The following is a 22762-nucleotide window of genomic DNA, read 5'->3' on the forward strand; positions in this document are numbered from 1 at the left end:
ACTTTAGACCTCAGATCAATATTTCTCCTTTAACTTTAAGCTACTGATGCCCATCCTTATGGGACTTTTTTTTTAATTAAAAAAATTTGACAATCAAAATCACTGTTTTCTGATACAAAAAGAGGAGTAAGAAAGGAAAAGTGTGCAGTCGCACTTACAGACATTCTAACTCCAAACTGAAGGTTAGAATTTTATTCTCTTATTTTCGCTTCACCAGTACAGGGGCAAAATGAAATATCCCCTCCACGCTCTAAGGGTTCACTGGAACAAACTGACAAAGACACATTAAGCAGGAGAAAAGACATACAAATTGATTAATGTGCAAAAGGGGGAAATCACGGCCCAGGGACATGACAGGAGTGTGATTACCCACTAGACCAACATGATTGAGAAACGCGTATGCCCTTTGCTCTACAGGGGAACAGAAAGAATGGGGGCTGTCCATAAGAATATTTAGTGGAACTCAGTGGGCTGGGAACCTACCATGGCCTGGGACAGAGTCAGCTGGGCCCACAGGAAAAGAACAGAGATTGTAAATAATTCCCTGTGAGACCCAAATAGACCCAAACAGTGTGGGACAAAAGTCTGTCCAAGTACGTTGGCACACTTTGGTCTCTGCCTGCAATAGGAGTTTTGACTTCTCTAGCTAATGCATTGTCCTGGAGAAAACTGAAGGCAACTGGGTGCCTCCTTTGGTGGATCTGGCCAGGTGGATAAGCGAGCTGCGGAAAGCCTCTCCCTGCGCAAGGCCTGGGGGAAACAAAGGAAGAGGCCTGGATTCTGTGGAAGGAACTAAGCCTCTCAGTGTGTCAAGGCACCAGGCTTTGGAGTTTCGTTGTCTGAAACCCAACTCCAGTCATTTTCTCCCCTCAGGTAATCACGAAAATAAACATATCACTCAGTTCCTGCTTAAGGTGGATCTTTATGTAGGAAAAGAGGTAGAATAAGATTTTGAAGTCCCCTCACTGGCTTTGAAGAGGAAGACAGGATCTCCCTGGGAGACTTAGCAAGCAACTGTACTGTTTTATAGCTGGGGAGACACTGATATCACCTGTCTACTTTTATCCCTATAGGAACCATAAGGTTAAGCAACCTCCAAGATTTAACTGAAAGTATGTTATTGTGTACCACTGAGGAATTTCTTTTTCCATATCACAGTGATAAAACTTTTAGATTGTAGAGTATTTAGCAAGGTTTTGATTCAGTGTTGCATCACAATCTCATGAGTTATTTTGAAAGATTTTGTCCAGGGGTGGGCTTTGTGGTGCAGAGAGTTAAGCCACAGCTTGGGATACCCACAATCCCAGATGACAATCCCTGGGATCAGTCCTGCCTCTACTCCCAATCCAGCTTCCTGCTAATGTGCACTGAGGGAAGCAGCACGTGATCGCTTAAATACTTGAGTCCCCGCCACCCACACAGGGGACCTGGATGGAGTTCCTGGGTCCTGGCTTTGGCTTGGCCCCGCCCTACCTGATGCAGGTAATTTTTTTGTACTTTTTTTTAACTTTTATTTAATAAATATAAATTTCCAAAGTACAGTTTATGCATTACAATGGCTCCCCCCCCCCATAACTTCCCTCCCACCTGCAACCCTCCTATCTCCCGCTCCCTCTCCCATTCCATTCGTGATGCAGGTATTTGAGAAGTGAATCAGAAAATAGAGGGTCTCTCCATGTGAAGAGATAGATAGGTCTGGGCCTCTGAATTTACAAGGCCTAAAGCCCACCAGATTATTATCAAGTCCCTTCTATCAGGTTCTATTTGCCTCTCAATCAGAAAAATTACTTGTAGCTTAGACAGCACCTTTCTTAGCTCCTCTAATAATGACTCTGTCCTTTGTTCTAGACCCTGTCTAGCGTACTTGGGCCTCATTCCTTTGTAATCATAACCTCTACTCTACCACCAATGGCTCCACTCCCAACCTGTGTGTACTGATGGTCCTCTTCCCCACTTAATGCTGTATAATTGTTCAAACCTGGTTAATGCCACTCTTAGGATCATTGGTTACTATCCTCACTCTGTCTTTTATGACCTTGTCTAAATATGATCAGAGTCAGCAAACTTGGAAGGCTTCCATAGCCTTGGCAACTCATGACGACAGCCTAGGATGGTTACTGCGCCATAAACTAGAGTGTCAATTTGTTGGGTCAACAACAGAAGCCACTGTGCACTTGCTCCTCATGTGGTATCTCTGTCCTTAATGTGCTGTACATTGTGATTTAATGCTATAACTAGTACTCAAACAGTATGTTTCACTTTGTGTTTCTATGTGGGTGCAAACTGTTGAAATCTTTATACTAAATTGATCTTCTGTATTTAAAGATAATTGAAAATGAATCTTGATGCAAATGGAAGGGGAGAGGGAGCGGGAGAGGGAGGGTTGCGGGTGGGAGGGAAGTTATGGGAGGGGGAAGCCATTGTAATCCATAAGCTGTACACTGGAAATTTATATTCATTAAATAAAAGTTAAAAAAAATTTAAAAAAAAAAAAAAAGAAACTGCCTGGTAACAGGCTGTGATTGGATGGCTTTGGAAACTGCCTGGCAACAGGCTGTGATTGGTTGGGGCATAGACCACCCTTTGACCAGATTGGCTGGTCTTGGCTATATAAGCTGTTGTACCAACTGTAATAAATGAGTCTAAGGGCAAAAAAAAAAAAAAAAAAAAAAGAAAATGGAGGGTCTCCCTCTTCTCTCTCTCTCTCTCCCTCTCCCTCTCCCTCTCTCTTTCTCTCTCTCTGTCTCTCTCATGCACGCATGTCACTCTGCCTTTCAAACAAATAAAAAATAAGTAAATTAGCTTTAATAAATAGATTTTTCCCAGAAAAAAAGCTCTGATGATAAATGACAGGACATAACTACCACTGAATTATTATCCCAAATGAAACACATTTAAATATAACTATTCAACACATTTACTATTACAAGCATAGCACTGCAAGAACATAACAGATATCACCTAAACAGCATCTGGGAGACTAAGTAAAATTGCTAAAAAGCATTGAACACTGGAGAACATATGCTCACACAGCCCTCAATAGAATGATGTTCAATTTTGAACAAATGTAGCATCATACAATATTCATTTACCTGCACGAGTTGAGGACAACAAAGATTATCAAAAAGACTGACAGCTGTGGTATGGATATAGTTTGAATGTTCATGGGTTTGGAGGTTGGTCCTCAGTGAAGTAAAGTTAAGAGGTAGCAGCAACTTCAAGACTTAGAACCTACTGGGAGATCTGTAGGCCTCTGGGAGCCATGCTCTCAGAAGGGGTATTATGTGACTCCTATCTCTCTCTCTCTCTCTCTCTCTCTCTCTCTCTCTCTCTCTGGATTCCAATCTGGCCATATGATCTCTCTGCCCCACACATGCTCCTATTTCATGATGTCATCCACCATAAGGTCTTCACCAGAGCAAAGCCAACACCAGCAACATTCCCTTAAACTCAAAACTGTGAGCTAAATAAACTTTAATTACCCAGCCTCCAGTATGTTTTAACAGCAATGGAAAACTAATACTCTAAACAAAGCCTTTATATTTAATTGTAAGGTTAATATAATGATTTCCCATGCTAAATTGACTTTCATAAACTATTTTACTTAGTTCAAGAGAGAAGACTTTTTTAGACATCAATTTGATTTAACTTAAATGTTGAGTCATTCTTACAGCTTTCTCTGTCAAAAACAAAGCATCCTTTTTTATATTTTATTTAAGGTCAACCAATTTCATGTATTTTGTATGTATAGATTTAGGAACATAGTTATACTTCCCACCTTACCTTCCCTCCTGACCAAGCTCGCACACTTCTTCCTCCTTCCTTTCTTATTCCTCTCTTAATTTTTACAATGATCTACTTTCATTTTGCTTTATACCCATAAGATTAACCCTAAACTAAGAAAAGAGTTCAACAAATAGTAAAAAGAGAAAAACACCATTCCTCAACAGTAGAGGAACAATCTCAAAATGTCAGTTTCACCTCTATACATTACATTTTTGGTACTCTATTAGTTACCACAAATCAGGGAAAACATATGTTATTTATCATTTGGGGATTCACTTATTTCACTAAGTATAATGGTTTCCAGTTACATCTATTTGTTTTCAAAGGGATTTATTCTTTTTTACAGCTGAGTAGTATTCATAATGTATATATATATATATATATATATATATATATATATATATCATAATTTCTTTATCCAGTCATGGTTGATAGACATCTGAGTTGATTCTATATCTTGGCTATTGTGAATTCAGCTGCAATAAACATGGGGATGCAGATAACTCTTTCATATGCTGATTTCATTTCACTTGGGTAAATTCCCATGAGTAGGATTGCTGAGTCATATGGTAGATCTATTTTCAGCTTTCTGAGGTATCTCTATACTGTCTTCCACATTGGCTATGCTAGTTTACATTCCCATCAACAGTGGATTAGGGCAACTTTTTCCCCACATCCTTGTCAGTATTTGTTGCTTGTTGGTTTTTGTATGAGAGTCATTCTGAGGTGAGGTGAAACCTCATTGTAGTTTTGATTTGCATTTTCCTGACAGCTAGTGATCCTGTGCACTTTTTCATGTGTCTATTGGCCATTTGAATATCCTCTTTTGAAAATGCTTTTGCCCATTTCTTAACTCAATTTTTGTTTTGCTGTTGTTGAGTTTCTTGCGCCTTCATAGATTCTGGATATTAATCCTTTATCAGCTTCATAGCTGGCAAATATTTTCCCCCATTCTGTTGGTTGCCTTTTCATTTTACTGAGTGTTTCCTTTGCAGTGCAGAAGCTTCTCAAGTTGATGTAATCCCATTTGTCTATTTTGGCTTTGATTGCCTGTGCTTCTGGGGAGTCTTTTCCAAGAAGTCTTTGCCTATGCTAATATCTTGCAGAGTTTCCCCAATATTCTCCTCTATTAGTTTGATGGTGTCAGGTCATAGACTTAGATCCTTGATCAATTTTGAGTTGATTCTTATATAGGGTGTAAGGTAGGGATCTTGTTTCATATTTCTGCATGCAGATATCCAATTTTCCCAGCACCATTTTTTGAAAAGACTGACTTCTCCATGGATTGATTTTAGCTCCCTTGTCAAAGATTAGTTGTAGGTACATAGATTGATTGCTGGAGTTTCTAATCTAAAAACACACTTAATCAACTTATTTAATCCTTAATTAATCTTATCACTCATTAGGTGTTATTAATCCCTAATATTTTAATGACTTTCCTCAGGAAAATGTTCTCAGACCTGGATTAGGGGTACAGCATTGGTCTCCAAGAATTTTTTTTATTTGACAGGTAGAGTTATAGACAGTGAGAGAGAGAGATACAGAGAGAAAGGTCTTCCTTCCATTGATTCACCCCTCAAATGGCTGCCACAGCCGGAGCTGCACCAATCCAAAGCCAGGAGCCAGGTGCCTCTTGGTCTCCCATGCAAGTGCAGGGGCCCAAGCACTTGGGCCATCCTCCACTGCCCTCCCAGGCCACAGCAGAGAGCTAGACTGGAAGAGGAGCAACCAGGACTAGAACCCGGCACCCATATGGGATGTCGGCGTTACAGGCGGAAGATTAACCAAGTGAGCCACAGCTCTGGCCCCAAGTCTCCAACAGCTTTTAACTCAGTGTACAAAACATTCTGAAGTCAGTAGATTTCAACTTCAAAAATACTTTTTAAAGATTTATTTATGTATTCATTTATTTATTTGAGAGCTGGAGTGACAGAGACAGAGGGTGAGTTAGAGAGAGATCTTCCATCCATGAGTTCACTTCCTCAATGGGTTTAAGAGCCAGGAATGAGCCAGACCAAAGCCAGAAACCAGGAATCTCAACCCAGTCTCACACGTGGGTGACAAAGACCCAGTATTTGGTCCATCTTCTGCTGCTTTCCCAGGTGTATTAGCTGGGAACTAGATCAGAAACAGCATAGCTGGGACTTGAACTGACACTCAGATATAGGGTACTGATGTTGGCTTAAGCCACTGTGCCACAATGTCAGCCTCAACTTGGAAATATTTGTGAAGTCCCCAAGACTAACAACCAGAAATTTTAAAAAATCAACTTATAAAAACTTTCCTCTTATCACCCTGTGCCTGATTAAAATCAGAAACCCTAAATGTTATCCACAGTGGCACTCTTCCTACTTCTGTATATTTTCCAAATACTACATATCTATGTAGTCTTCTAAAGCACAAGACTCAAATGGGAAATATTATGTCTGCTGGAATTCATGAGTGTAGCACCTTCACCTTCAACCTCTTCAGCCTTTCAGTCTTAGAGAGATATGTTACACTCAACAGGGGTGAGTATTGCCAATCACGCAACAGCAGACTATTAGAGTTAAGACACCAAGGAGATTACTTAATCAACACCTGAAATTTATATTTGAGCAAATCAAGACCTAGAGAGAAGTTGATGATGAACTCTTATGATTTTATAAAATAACTTTAAAAGCAGGTTTTGTTTAGAAGGCATTATTTACCACCCCTCCCCCCTTATAGTTAACTAATAGGCATAAATTTGTTTTGAATGAGCCTATTGTTTCTTTAATGCACAATGTGGAATAGTGGTCAGTTGCTGACTTTTGCCTGCCTGGTTACCCTCAGGTCCTCCCCAGATATACACAGCACTGAATGTTACCTCATCCAGAGCTGAAACTCCTCTTGGCTTAGGAAGCCAGTCTCTGACCCTCAGTTGGTTAACAGGAGCATGAATTAGCCCTGCCCACAGTCATTGATTCTAGGACGAACTCAGGACACAATTAGCACTAATCACAGGACTGAGAAGTCCTAGTTACAAGTTAAACAGAAAAAGAAAATTCAGTCAGTCACAGAGAGAAAGCCTACCCACAAAGTTAGCCAGCACAGTTGAAAGCAGAAAAAAGAGATGCAAAGAAACTGAGATCCAACGACATTGCTAGGCCTGATTCAGTGTGTCTGTTCTCTGATTATTCATGTACTTGAGGCAGGACACTGAGCTGGGTTTTCTGCTATATGCCACCAAAGTATACCAGCTAAGAAATGGCAAAAGAAAAACAAACACAGAGATCTGATATAGATAGCTATTTGAATACAGAAGAATAGAACTCTTCACATTCATTTGCCTTCAGTAAAGAGGACCGACCACTACTCTGAATCTGGAAGCAGTACAAAGACATGGTTAACAAGTTTCTTGGCTCTAGTTTAAAGCAAGGGGTCTACTGTCTGAGTTTTAATCATCTGCACTTTTTCTTCTATTCCAATTTCCAGCAGAAATAAGTGTTCATAAATTGTTCTGGAAAGACAAAAAAACCTTATGAATCAAATTTCTATTTTTACTGGCTTATTAAAAAGTTTTTAATATAAAAAGACACTGTAATAAAAAACCACAGCTGCAAAAATTAAGATCAATTTGAAGATTTGTCTTTATTCTTTAGGCAAAAAAATTGATAACTGTGACAACTGCATACATAACTACTCACAGTTCCTGTGACCCCCAAATGTGGCTACAGAAAAGATGCTCTTGTGCATCCCAGCTTTCAGCTGTGGGGAATAACAGTGCCAGCCAGAGGAGCTCAATTGTCCCTTCTCTCTGTGTGGGGTCACTCACCTAGTAGAGCCAGCTGTAATAACAACCAGTGAAACAAAATGGAAAAGCTACACTGAGATAAGCACTTTCCAATTTCAACCTTATTTAAAGGGGTAGGGGGGAATAGTAAAAATCCTATTTTAGCAACACATTATCCCATCCTGATGAGCTCTGGAAGGTTGAATGTGCCCTCAATTCTCTCTAGGGGGCTACAATCCAAGAGTCATTTGGCTAACTACTCTGCTTTTCCTCAACAACTTAAACATTTATTTGTAATTTGACTGGAGGTAGAGTCCCAGTTGCTGTGATTATACATGGTTCTGTCTGCATAGAAACAAAAGTTGTACTTATAAACAATAGTGCAGAAAATTAAATCAATCCGCAGTTAGGAGAAACGTGTACTCTCACTTAATGGTGAGTAAATTGACATCCATGCGTTTTTATTGTAAATTAGACAGAAAATGCTTCAGTTCTTTACTTACATTTGTAAAAGGAACAGAAATGAATTGAGTGTCTCTAATTCAAAAGTGGATTGACATAGTAAAGATGTCCATTCCCCACCAAAGTAATCTATGGCTTTAATGTGATTCTTAACAAAATCCCAACAAGGTGTTTTTGTTTTGTTTTGGTTTGGTTTGGTTTTTATTTGACAGAGTTAGTGAGAGAGAGAGACAGAGAGAAAGGTCTTCCTTCCGTTGGTTCACCACCCAGATGGCTGCCACAGCCAGCGCTGCACCGATCCAAAGCCAGAAGGCCAGGTGCTTCCTCCTAGTCTCCCATGCGGGTGCAGGGCCCAAGCACTTGGGCCATCCTCCACTGCACTCCTGGACCATAGCAGAGAGCTGGACTGGAAGAGGAGCAACCAGGACTATAACACGACGACCATATGGGATGCTGGCACTGCAGGCAGAGGATTAACCAAGTGAGCCATGGCGCCGGCCCCCCAACAAGGTGTTTTTTAGATATAGGCAAGCTTATTCTAAAATTTATACTCAAAGGAGCAGGAATTATAATGACTAAAACAATTTTGCAAAAGAATAAAGTGGAAGGAATCACAATACCCAATGTGAAGGCATACCAAAGTTAACAACAATCAAGACAATGAAATGTTAGTGGAGGAATAGAGACAGATCAGCAGAACAGGACAGAAAACCCAGAAGTAGATTCATGCCAATATGTCTGACTGACTTTTGTCAAAGGTGCAAAAGCAATTCAGTAGAGGAAGAGAGATCTTTCAACAGAGTGCCAGAGCAATTAGACATCAATAGGCAAAAAGAAAACCTCACCCCTATGCTCAAACCTTACACAAAAATCAACTCCAAACGATCATAGACTTAAATGTTAAATATAAAGCTAAGGGCTGGCTCTGTGACTTATCAGGTAAAGCCACCACCTGCAGTGTCAGAATCCCAAATGGGTACCAGTTGGAATCCTGGCTGTTCTACTTACGATTCAGCTCCATGCTCACATGCCTGGGAAAACAGCAGAGGGTGGCCCAAGCACTTGGACCGTTGCACCCATGTGGGAGACCCAGGTGAAGCTCCTGGCTCCTGGCTTCAGCCTGGCCTAGCCCTGGCTATGGTGGCTATTTGGGGAGTGGACCAGTGGGTGGAAAATATCTTTCTCTCTTTCTTTCTCCTCCTCTGCCTCTTCTTCTCTGTAACTCTTTCAAACAGATAAATAAATCTTAAAAAATAATTAAATAGAATTGTCTCAACTTGAGCAAGGAAGTTGGACCATTCAAAAAAGTGTAAAGCTACAAAGCTTTTAGGAAAAAGCAAGAAAAAAATCTTCAGGATCACTGGCTAAAAAAGGAGTTCTTAGACTGGCCATTGAAAGCACAGTTTATAAAAGAAAAAAAAAAAACACAATAAATTGGACCCCACATTCTGTGAAGAATATGAAAAGACAAGCATCACACTGGGAGAAGATACTTGAAACTACATCTCTGACAAAATATTTGTAATACAGAATACATAAAGAATTCTTAAAACTCAGGAGTAGTATGTTCTACTTTCAGAATCTTGGCTTGGGGGTCTCTGCAGACCTATCCCCAAAGAAACACTGTAACTATGGAAAGCAGGCCACACAAGCAGACTCATAGAATGACAAATGCCCTAAACAGCACTCTGGCCTCAGAATCAGCCCTTAAGACATTCGGATCCAGCTAAAAAGCCCATGAGAGCATTTCAGGCATGGAAAGCCAAGACACTGTGGCAAAAAATCACCTAAATGAAAGATCTCTGTGAGTGAGATCCCGGTGGATAGAACGAGCCATCAATGAAGGAGGTACCTTTCTCTGAAGGGAGGAGAGAACTTCCACTTTGACTATGGCCTTGTCTAAGTAAGGTCAGAGCTTGTGGACTCAAGAGGCTTCCATAGTCTTGGCAGCTCATGACAAGAGCCTCAGATGATCACTGACATTATAAATAAGAGTGTCGATTGTTAAATCAACAACAGGAGTCACTGTGCACTTGCTCCCCATGTAGGACATCTATCCTTAATGTGTTGTACTATGAAAATTAACAGTTAAACTAGTCTTCAAACAGTACTTTATTCTTTGTGTGTCTGTGTAGGTAGAAACTGTTGAAAGCTTTACTTAGTATAGAATTGATCTTCTGTATATAAAGATAATTGAAAATGAATCTTAATGAAGAATGGGATGAAAGAGGAATTAGGAGGTGGGCCAGTTTGGGGAGTAGGAGGTGGGATGGTTTGGGGGTGGGAGGGCGGGTATGGAGGGAAGAACCGCTATAATCCAAAAGTTGTACTTATGAAATTTATATTTGTTAAATAAAAGCTTTCTATATAAAAAAACTAAAAAAAGAAACACTGTAACTAATAAAGTTACCCCAAAAAATAGTTTTGGAAGAAACGTTCAAGAAAATTTACTAAACCTCACTAAGAACAGCAGGAGTCTATGGCATTGGAAGGACAACTCCCCTTGCCCCTCCCCTCCTGGCTCAACATGACAGACTCCATCTTCCTCTGGTTCACAGTGAAGTGTGTGGTATCTCCCCCTGTGGGGCATCCTGCCAGTATTTCTCATTCCTCCCCACAGGTGTATGTTGCAGAAGCCAAATTCCAGACAAACACACCAAAGCAGTCAGAGGCTCACTACCTGTACCCAGCTTTCATTTGCATAGTAAAGGTTATACCCCAGACAGAGCACTACATGCTGGCAAATATCCTACGACCTGACACCTCAAACATTGCTGACGGGACTTTAAGGTGGTATGGTTGGCCGGCGCCGCAGCTCACTAGGCTAGTCCTCCGCCTGTGGCACCGGCACCACGGGTTCTAGTCCTGGTTGGGCCACTGGATTCTATCCTGGTTGTTCCTCTTCCAGTCCAGCTCTCTGCTGTGGCCCAGGAAGGCAGTGGAGGATGACCCAAGTGCTTGAGTCCCTGTACTCGCATGGGAGACCAGGAGGAAGCACCTGGCTCCTGGCTTCGGATCAGCACAGCACACCAGCCGCAGCAGCCATTTGGGGAATGAACCAACGGGAGGAAGACCTTTCTTTCTCTCTGTCTCTCTCTCTCTCACTGTCTAACTCTGCCTGTAAAAAAAAAAAAAAAAAAAAAAAAAAAAAAAAAAAAAAGGTGGCAGGGTCACTCTGCAAAAGAATAAGGCAGTTTCTTACAACGCTAATCACGTGCCTTCCATATGACCCAAAAATTGCATTCTCATCTACTTATCACAGAGAAATGAAAACTTATGTTCCTACAAAAACTGCCACATCAACGTTCAGAGCAACTTCATTCACAATAAGACAAAAAACTGAAGACAAACTTTCCATTATGAGCAGTTTAAAAACTGGTCCATCGTACAATAAAATATCACTCAACAACTGAGTAACTTTCGAGAAAGTTATGCTAAGTGAAGAATAGTCCAACCCGAATATTTGCAAACTATATGATTCCATGTGTGTGATACTCTTGATATGGCAAATTGGTGGAGAATGCAGGTTGTTGTGGCCATGCAAGGACAGCATGAGGGATCCTGGTGACAGAATTTTTCTGTGCTTGATTATCATGGTGGTCGTATGAAACCCCTCATGTGAAAAACTGCATAGGACAAAATACACGCATGAAATCTGAGTAAGGCTGGCAGATTGTATCCATGCCAATCTCTGGTTTGTGCTGTCATGCTATTTTAATATAGTAATGCAGGAATTTCTATGGGGACCACTGGGTGAAAAGTGAATGGGATTTCTCTGCATTATCTCTGACAACTAGATGTGTCGTCAGAATTACTTCAAAATTAAAAGCTGTTTTATTTATTTGAGAGGCAGAGAGATGATCAGACAGACAAACAGAGATCTCTTGTCTGTTGGTTCACTCCCCAAATGCCTGCCATGGCCCAGACTGGGCCAGGCTGAAGCCAGAGTGGCAAGGACCTAAACACATGAGCCATACACTGCTTCCCAGAGCACACGGTAGCAGGGAGCTGGACTGGGAGTGGAGCCAGGACTTGAACCCAGGCACTCGGATACGGGAGGCTAACATCCCAAGCAGCATCTTTACTGCTAGGCCAAACACTCACCCCCAGAAATGCTGTCTAGTGAAGGTGGATTAATGGAACACAAAGTTGAATGATCAAATGATTTTTAGACAAGCCTAGCTGAGCTAGTCACATCTTTACTATTATTCACTGAAGTCAGAGAATGTCCTTTATTTCACCTCATTTTGCCCTTTAAGAAATGAAAGCTGCTAACAATGGTATTTCCTCCAGTTATGTTCGTGCCGTGGCTAACAGGACAGACAGGATTCATCACGGCTCCTGCCACAGAAGTGATTCAGAGCTGTGTAAGGCACATGGTTCCTGGTGTCGTGAAATCAAATTCCAGATGTGTCTCCTGCAGGAGCTATGAAACAGGATACGGGACATCACCTCTTCAAAGTCAGGGTTGTAAAATGGTGTAGTAATAATATCTGACAGAATTCTGTAAAAATTAAATGTGATAAAATATGTAAGCAACGGGCCTTATAAAAGGATTGAACAATTATTGCTCTTCAAGTGAAATAAAGCCAGATGACACTTCAGGGCTTACCTGCCAACTCCTGGATTTTATAGCTAAGAAATCTGAGGTCAAGGAAAGTGACAGAGTAGACAGAGAGGAGCCCATCAATAAGGAGCAAATGCTCTGGAATGCCAATCTCATTTGTCTCAATCGAAAGATTTTAAGCATTTGAAGGAATCACCCCTTATCCTGCTTCTTTTTAATCTCTTCTCTGCACTCAGGAAATACTATACACAATACAGTATTTTCATGAATGAGTACTGATTCAATTACCAGAGAAAACTACATAGGCAATTTTTTTTGGGGGGGGGGGGCAGGCAGAGTTAGACAGTGAGAAAGAGAGACAGAGAGGGAGTTATAGACAGAGAGAGAGAAAGGTCTTCCTTCCGTTGGTTCACTCCCCCAGTGGCCGCCACGGCCGGCACTGCACCGATCCGAAGCCAGGAGCCAGGTGCTTCCTCCTGATCTCCCATGCGAGTGCAGGGACCCAAGCACTTGGGCCATCCTCCACTGCCCTCCCGGGCCACATCAGAGAGCTGGACTGGAAGAGGAGCAACCCGGACAGAATCCAGCGCCCCAACCGGGACTAGAACCCGGGGTGCCAGCGCCTCAGGCAGAGGACCAGTCAAGTGAGCCATGGCGCCAGCCTACATAGGCAAATTCTAACAACATATTTTTTCATCATACATTTTTTGTATCGCATGCTTAGTCCCAGCTTTAAAATCACCAAAGCTTTCTTCCCACCATCTTAAAAAAGGAGAGCAATGTTCAGAAGGTGGAGACATTTGCTTCCTTATTATGTGGTGGTTTCTTTGTGCACCTCTGTTTTTATTTTTTTTTAATTTTTTAAAAGATTATTTATTTATTTGAAAGACAGGTTACACAGGAAAAATCAGAGAGAAAGAGAAAGAAGTCTTCCATCCCCTGGTTCACTCCCCAAATGGCCACAACAGCCAGAGACGGGCCTATCAGAAGCCAGGAACCTGGAGCTGCTGGGTCTCCCACTGGGTACAGGGCCCCAAGGACTTGGGCCATCTTCTACTGCTATCCCAGGACATAGCAGAGAGCTGGATTGGAAGCGGAGCAGCCAGGACTAGAATCAGAGCCCATATGGGATGCCAGCACTGTAGGCATTGGCTCCAACCAACGCCAGTCCCAACACTTCTGTTTTTAATTAATTAAAATTATATTCTGTGTATGAACTTTGGCACAGTAGTTAAGATGCCACTTGGGATGGCCACATCCCATATGTGAGTGTCTGGATTTGAGTCTCAGCTCTGCTTCTGCGTCCGGCTCCCTGTTTACCCTGAAAGCCAATGGTGGTAGCTCAAGCACTTGGATCCCTGCCACCCAGGTGGGAGACCTGGATTGAGTTCCAGGCTCCTGGCTTTGACTTGACCCAACCTAAGTTGTTGTGGGCACATTGGGAGTGAACCAACAGATGGGAGATCTTTCCCTCTAATCCACCCTTTCAGATAAAACAAAAACTAATAATCTAAAAAATGTTAATCCAAAGTGTGTCAATTTCTTCATGGTCTTTACTTCAGAAAATAAACTTTCTGATGTTTTCCCTTTATGGAAGCCAACCAGATGTTAAAACTAACACATTTTTCTTGGGGAATATCAGGACATTTTATATTCTTATTCTATTTCTATAAAGTCATTCTGAATAAAAACCCTAGGATTCTGTTTTAAACAGTGCTTTATGTCTCTCAGGCTACCTGTCTGAAGACTTTTCATACTGCTTTAGAAACCTGAATCTTTAAATTCTTACCTGAGCCAATAATAGAATTACATTTAAGAAGATGCCTTTTCCTGAGTCCCTGTACCAGCAATATATTCATCTTTATTTATGCATGTTCTAATAGCTTTCTACATCTTATTCTTGGGCAGGTTTCTTTTGTAAGCCAGACCTGCTGAAACAATACCCCTGAGGGTTTCTCTGCCAGCAAATCAACTTCCCTGGACTCATGACACCACATTCCCCAGGGCTCTGGGATAACAGAAACTTCCACATGCACAGCACTTAGATTTTCCCAAGTCTGTTAACCCACATAATTTTATCCTGTGACTCCCAGCAAAAACTAATTTTTTTTTTTTTGTCTCTTTAAAAGTGAGAACGGGGATGGCCGTTCAGCACAAGAGTTCAGATGCCTACATTCCGTATCAGAGTACCTGGGGTCTAGTTCCAGCTCCACTTCCAATTCAGCTTCCTGTGAAAACACACGCTGGGAGGCAGCAGGTGATGGTTTGAGTGTCTGGGTCCCTGCCACCCATGCGAGAGACTTGGATTGAGATCCTGGCTCCTGGTTTCGGCTTGGCCCAGACCCAACTGTTGCCAGCATTTGGGGAGTGAACCAGCAAATAGGAAGTCTCTCTCCCTCTCCCTGTCTCTCAATAAATAAATATACAATTTGAAAGAAATAAAAAGTCAGAAGAAAAAGAGAGAGGAAAAGAAATTGCTTGTGTTCTCAGAGATGGAGCTTAGACCAAAATGTTAGCATCCTGTGGACTTTGGACGCAGGCGCAGTCCCTGCACTGACTGATACCAGCCACTTGCCCTGAGCTTTCCAGAAGGCTCTGTCAGAACAGGCTCCAGGAGGATAGTCTACCGAAGTACTCGCAGCCCCGGGGTGTTCACACACAAACTGAAAGGCCAAGTAACCTGGATTCAGTCGAGTGAATGGTTACATAAGAAAACAAAAAGTCATTCCTAACATGGAAATCCTGTGATTATAACAAAATATTTTTGCACTCTAGGTCATAATTTATTTCAATAAATTGCTTTCTTATCTTTCTTTTTCCTCACAAATGAGGATTATTTAAAAGAAAAAATGATAAAGTTATTACACACAAAATCATCTATGGCATGTAAATGTTTGACTCATTTTCTGAGTCAATACTCCATTACCTAATAAATTCTTAGCTGTTTTTTCTGCCAACAGCTTTTTCCTTCTCCACTTCACCCTTTGTGTTACTGTCGCCCAACAGAATTCCTGCACTAATAAGTGCTCTGAATTGTCCAAAGAAGCAACCACATACAGCTATTAAGCTACTAAGTAATATAACTTTTAATTAAATTTTATCTTAAATAATTTTAATTTAAATAGCCACATGTAGTAGTGGCTACTATATTTGACAGCACAACCCGTATGATCATCAAGGTAATACTCCTAAAAACAACTGTTCCTCTGATTAAAAATTTCTCGTGGAATCCATTTGCAAATTTAAGGGTGGCAGAATACGCCATCCCAAAATAGGCCACTTTGGCATAAGGACTACTTTGAGCTAAAGACACTTCAGGAAGAGCAGATGCAAGAAAACCATGCTGACTTTCCTTCTTCCTCCTCCAAACAGGAAATGCTATTCCCATGCAGAAGGAAAGCAAACATTCTTACCAAGGACAAGAAATTGAGACACAGAGGATACTGTACACACAGACTTGCTAAAAGATTTCTTTTCTTTCTTTAGCCTTCCCACATGATTCAGTTCCTTTCCTACAATTGCCTCTCTTTTTTCTCAACCTATAAAATAAACAATTAGGTTATTTCTTGAGTTTTCATTTCCCTGTAAGGACTCCCACATCATGTAAAGCTGATGTAAATTTGTATTTTTTCCTATTATTAATCTGTTTTAGATCAATTTAATTTTTTTATTTTATTTATTTATTTTTTAGACAGGCAGAGTGGACAGTGAGAGAGAGACAGACAGAGAGAAAGGTCTTCCTTTTTGCCGTTGGTTCACCCTCCAATGGCCGCTGCAGCCGGCGCACTGCGCTGATCCAAAGCCAGGAGCCAGGTGCTTCTCCTGGTCTCCCATGGGGTGCAGGGCCCAAGCACTTGGGCCATCCTCCACTGCACTCCCGGGCCATAGCCAAAAACTCAACTAGAGTAAAGATGAAAATATGGCTCGCCTACACCACATCAGCATTTCTCAAAGTTCTCTCCCAGTGAAGGCTGGAGAGCATTTCCTAAATCCAACAGTTTGACCTAAAGCTAGAGAAGTTGGCAATTAATTTGCAGTGTCATTTTTATCTTCAAAATATATGTGAAATATGCCATCTTCAACATGATATAACTAAAAATTTATTAATATATAAAAGTTTTAGATGTCTTGCCACCAGATAAAAATGTAAATGTATCCTATTTCTATTTATGTATTTTAAAAACCTGGAAGATAAGATTTTGAATATTTTCACTATAAAAAATGCTACATGTTTGAAGGGTAAATATATTTACTGCATTGGACAATACACAATCTATACATGTATCAAAACAAAACATGGTATGCCACAAATACAAATTATTTTATGTATCTACTAAGAAAATTTAATAAAAATTTTAAAGAAAGTTTCCTACCTCCCTCATTGATTAACAGACGAGAAACTATTGCATTCATGATATCACTAAAGAAATTAATTGTCAGCAATAATCCAGCGGAAGGAGACTGCCACCACAGCTGCTGACACACATTTCAGATTTGACACCCAGTCGATTTCTCGTCTGAGTTTTAGTGTCACAATATTTTGAGAACTGCGACTCACATTAGTATATGGGTACAAATGGCAACAGTTTTTCTTTTTTTCAATACTTCATGAGCTCTGTCAGAATAAGACTTGGAAGAATATTGCCAAAAGTGGTGGTGGTGAGTGAAAAATAATTTTAGGTACTCTTTGGCAGATATTTTGGTCATGGTACCAATTTGTTGGGAAGTAAAATCTCATGGTCAATGATATGATATCTCTTACTTTCAAGAGAAAGGCTTCTTAAGTCACTTTTCCAGTGTACAAAGAAGGCTGCTGGTATTCTTGATTTTCAGAAATATTGCTACTTTCATCAAATAAAAAATATACACCAAACTCACTTTGAAAATCAGTTTCGGGCTGGCGCCGCGGCTCACTAGGCTAGTCCTCCGCCTGTGGCACCAGCACCGTGGGTTCTAGTCCTGGTCGGGGCGCCAGATTCTGTCCCAGTTGCTCCTCTTCCAGTCCAGCTCTCTGCTGTGACCTGGGAGGGCAGTGGAGGATGGCCCAGGTGCTTGGGCCCTGTACCCACATGGGAGACCAGGAGAAGCACCTGGCTCCTGGCTTCAGATCGGCAGTGCGCCAGCCGTAGCGGCCATTGGAGGGTGAACCAACGGAAAAGGAAGACCTTTCTCTCTGTCTCTCTCTCTCTCACTGTCCACTCTGCCTGTCACAAAAAAAATCAGTTTTTGAATAAAATATTTTTAATACAAAAAGACAGTAGTCACAAAAGAATATAAAATAAGGCAGCTTCCTTTGTTTTCAATAATTGAATTAAACCAGCTTATGAGAAAGACTCCCACCCCACCGATGGGGAAAGAGAACAGTACATTTAAATTTACCAATTAAAGCTAATTCTCACCTTCTTACTTAAAATACACTTAAAAATACTTATTTGTGTGTTTGTTTATTTATTTATTTGAAAGAGCAATAGAGAGAGATATTCTATCTACTGGTTTACTCTCTAAATTGCCACAACAGCCACATCTGGGCCAGGCTAAAGCTACAGGAGCCACAAACTCCATCTTGGTTTCTCACTTGGGTACAGGGGCCCAAATGCTTGAGTCATCTTTTGTTGACTTCCTAAGTGCACTAGTAGGGAGCTGGATCAGAAGCAGAGCAGCTGGCCTTGCAAGCAGCAGCTTAACCTTCTGCACCACAACAGCAGCCCCTAAAATATTCACTTTCAAGTAAATATTCAGTCAATTTGAAATATATCTTCCTAGGAGGCCTTTTTCCTCCCTCCTCCTTTCTTCTAGGATGAAGACTGTATAGGGCCTCTAGTTTATCTGATATTCAAGGGACCATCATTCAAGGCTTCCTTTGCTTGGGAACTATGCTTTTCATGGCATTGCTTCTAGCTATACTGTTTATTTAGTTGCAAAGTTTCTTGTGATTTTTCCTTTAAAATGTGCATAATTTTTTAATGTCATTGCAACAGTAAATCTGCAAAAGACATCACACTTTAGACCTTTTCACATCTCCCTGATCACAAGCTCCATGCTTTAAAGCAACACCTAAGTATACCCTTCTCTCTTTTAAAATGGTTTTTCTATGCATTTTTCTAGCTGTGGTTGTCATGGTGTTCTCATCTTACTGCTGGTGTCAGTACAAAGGGTCAACTTGTTCAAAATTTGCTCATTAACATGAATATTTACAGGGGCTTCAAACATTCTATTTTTGTCCACTGATCCATGTTCCCAGTTGTCTTTATAATTTTGAATTTTTATGCTTTTAAAATGTAGGTTGACTTACATGAAGAAAAAAAAATCATCTAAAACTTCTGCATGGGGCAGGTGTTTGGCACAGCAATTAAGATTAAGATACTGCTTGGGATGCTGTACCCCACATTGGAGTGCACGGGTTCAGGTACTGGCTCTAATCCCAATTCCAATTTCTTATTAAAGTTCACCCAGGGAGGCAGCAGGTGATGGCTCAAAATTGTGGGTCTCTGACACCCACATGGGAGGCCTAAACTGAGTTCCTAGCTTGCAGTTTCAGCCTGGCCCAGCCTTGGCTGTTGTAGGCATTTGGGGGTTGGAGATTTCTGAATGAGATCTTTGTGCATGAGTACATGTATGTGTGTCTGTCTCCCTCTCAGTCTCTCTGCCTTTCAAATAAATTAAATACATAAAATTTAAAACTGCTTCACAATGTCAATATTTCTATGTTATCAGAAAGCACTCCGCAAGAAGCTGAGCATACCAGCAATAATATATACATATATATATAAATTAATATTTTTGTATCAGAAGTGATGCAGCAGGGATTCGAACCAGCACTCTGATATAGGATGCCAGCATCACAAACTGTGGTTTAACCTGCTGCACCACAACAGCAGCCCCAGTGGTTGATTCTTAGTCTTTATATTACCAAACTTTTCAGATACACTTGCCAAAGTCCATCAACTCCCTTGTTAAAACACAGTCTCAGTCTTCTTTGTTGGCTCCTCTTCATCTTCTCATTCTCTGCACAGTACTTTGCTGAAAGGTTCATCTCTTCTCTTTCTGTCTAGGGGATTATTCCAATTTTATGACTTTAGATAGCATCTGTATGCTTGAGATTCCCAAATGTAAATTCCCAGTTTAGACAATTCCCCTGAACACCAAGCTTATTTATCCCAGCTAACTATTTCAATCTAATGGATGTCTAATTGTCATGTCACACATACCATGTCCAAAACAAAACATAATTCCTAACAATACCTGCTCCTTCTCTAATCTCTTCAATCTTAGTTAATAGCAATGCCAACCTAGTTGCTCTAAGACTTTAGTAAATTTGAATTGTTCTCGTTGATTCTTTGCCACAAAGTCTGTTAGCCCTAACTTTATAACATATCTAGAATAAGGCCACTTCCCATCACCACCCTTCTGCCACCCTTGCTAAGAAATCGTTATCTGTCTACATAAATCTCAAGGTCCTTAGAGGTCAACAGGCCTAGTCTTCTTACCCCAATTTGCCTGTCTGGGCTCATATCCTCCAACTGTCCTCCATGAATGTTTCTCATAGAATACATGATAAAAATGCATCATAATTTATGTCAATCTTTCCTACTAAACTGTGAGCAGGCTCATAGCTGTCTCTTAATTCCCATTCACAGTGCAGTGACCAAACACAAATTTAAGGTTTCAATAGATGGTAAGAGGATGAATAATGAATGAATGAATGAATGTTACAATATACACTATAATGAATAAAAAGATATATTGATCTGCTCTACAGAAATTTTAAGAGGTTATTATTAGCTACATTCACTGTGTATGCCAACTGGAAAGAATTTCACACTTGCTATGATGTATTCATTTTTCTCCTTGATTCAATGGGTAGAATTGGATTGCCTTCCTTCTTTTCAGAGACTGATTAATTTAAACAAAAGGGCATGTGTGATGACCCTCACAGAGCACTGACCAAGTAGGTTGACTCCAATAATTCAATATGTCCAAAGAAAGCCTGTTAAAACAAGACAGGAGCTAATGAAGCCAGCAAAATCAATCCTAAAAGTTTAGAAGGCAGTAATAATCTGTATATTTTTAAATTATCTCAAAATTATTTATAACGAGAGTATATAGCTGTTACATATTCCTAGATAACTCAAGTTGCCAGAATATAATTTTTTAAATTGTTGGCCTTTTTTAGTTTTATTTTTAATGTTGATCTGCTTGATATTGATTCAGAGAAGCTTACACCTGGACTAAAATTAAAATTAACATGCATTTCCTTAATAAGAATGACTTTATGATTTGCATTTATATTAATTCTCAACAGGCTTTCCTAAAATTGTTTTGAATTAGAGTTTCATAATTAGGACTTAACATTTAAATTGTATTCAGGAGACTGTGCATATGGTTAAACAGACTGCCAGAATAAATTATGAACTAACAAAATAGTAATCTATTACTTTAAAGCATTTGGTAAGTCATATTGTAGTTATCATTTTACATCTTCTTATGAAAATATTCTTTTGGGTTTCTTAACCTCCGCCACCGCCATTTGACCTGCGACACTTACTCACAGTGATGTCGCCTTCACTATCCCATCCTAGGGCTTCAAACTTTAGTGAAGTCAGTAAACATCTATGTATTTGTTCATGTTCTTACCAACCTGAACTCTGCTGTCTTTGCCTTCCAGCATAGGTTAGCCTTCCATAATGCTTTCTCAACTGAAAATGTCACCTTTGCAATATCTTATTTCAGAATTTGCAAAAACTGAAAAATCAGGCGCTCACAAATTTACTTCTGAAATGTAAACATTATTTTATGGGTTATCTTGCCTCCTAACTTTCCCATCTGCCATTCCCCTCCAACTTCATTGTATCCTAGCACTCTTGCCACTAATTATAAGGTTTCACAGCCTCAATACTAGTGGCATTTTGGGCCTGATGATTCTTCGTAGTGACAGGACAGGGGCTGCTCTGTGTACGGTGGAGTGTTAACAGTATTCCAGGGCTTTCCTCAACAGAAATACCAGCAGCACCTCCTCCCATCCCACCGTGGTCATAACAACCAAAAATGTTTTCAGAAATTATCAAGTGTCTTTTGGCAGTTGTTGGAGGAGAGAGGTGTTGGGGTGAGGGGTAGCAAACAGGCCCCAGTTGACATGTGCTACTCTGTGACAACTGAAGCTGGTGCTCTTTCCAAATGGCACTGCATTAAGAAAGGATCACTGAGATCCATGTTGTCTTTCCCCTAACATGAGAAATCTTGCACTACGTTGATACCAATTTAGCCATGATGTGGTCCTGGAGATCTTGAGTATAATGACACGTGTTGGCGCATTTTATGCTAAAAGGATATGTTGGGAGAGGTTATCATTTAAATCAGTAAACTCTAAGTAGATCGTCTTCCATAATGTGGGCAGGCTTCATTCAATCAGCTGAAGACCTAAGAACACAAAAAGATGATTCCCCACAGTCAAGAGGGCAATTCCAGCAGACTGTCTTGTACCCAGAAGGGCACCTCAGCTCTCTCAGGCCTCAAGCCTACTGCCCCACGGTGCAGATTTCAGACACGCCAGACTCAATAATCTCGAAAGCCCTTTCTTACACTGTGAGTTAGTCTTCGCTGAAGAGCTGTGACACATGACAGAATTGCAATAACGATCCTGATGTTTTTCTTCCCTTCCTCACACACACACTATGTCCTAAGTCAGCAGAGTCATTCACATGGCCGTGAGAAACATAAGCACAGTCAGTTTTTTAATTCTTGGACGCTGCCAAAGAATCAAAAGGAAGTTTAATGGAAGTATTGTCCAGAGCATCTACAATCACAGAGCAAGTATCAATAAAGTAGGCTAGCTGAGAGGAGCGGAGCAAGAGGAAGTGACCTGGACCCAGGACTCACATGGAAAGGAACAGAGCCAATTCTTACCGCCCAAAGAATGCCGGGAAAGGAGGATCCAGAGCCCAATAGGGGTTGGGCCTGGAAGCTAATTCAGGGCCTGCAGGGAGCAGCTTACATCAATCACCAGGATGGAGAACCACCAATTTCAATCCTGTGACTACACAGTGCCTACCATCAGCTGCCCGGGTGTTTTCCACGAAGTGTGCTCTGAGACTGTTCAGAGATCTGTTGACACTGCAGAACGTAAAAGCAACCTGCCTGTTTTCCATGGCCAGAGCACTTATAAAACTCTTTCAAAACAAAGAAATATTCTTCAG

This window comes from Lepus europaeus, chromosome 1, assembly GCF_033115175.1.
Source record: "Lepus europaeus isolate LE1 chromosome 1, mLepTim1.pri, whole genome shotgun sequence".
Lineage (NCBI taxonomy): Eukaryota > Metazoa > Chordata > Mammalia > Lagomorpha > Leporidae > Lepus > Lepus europaeus.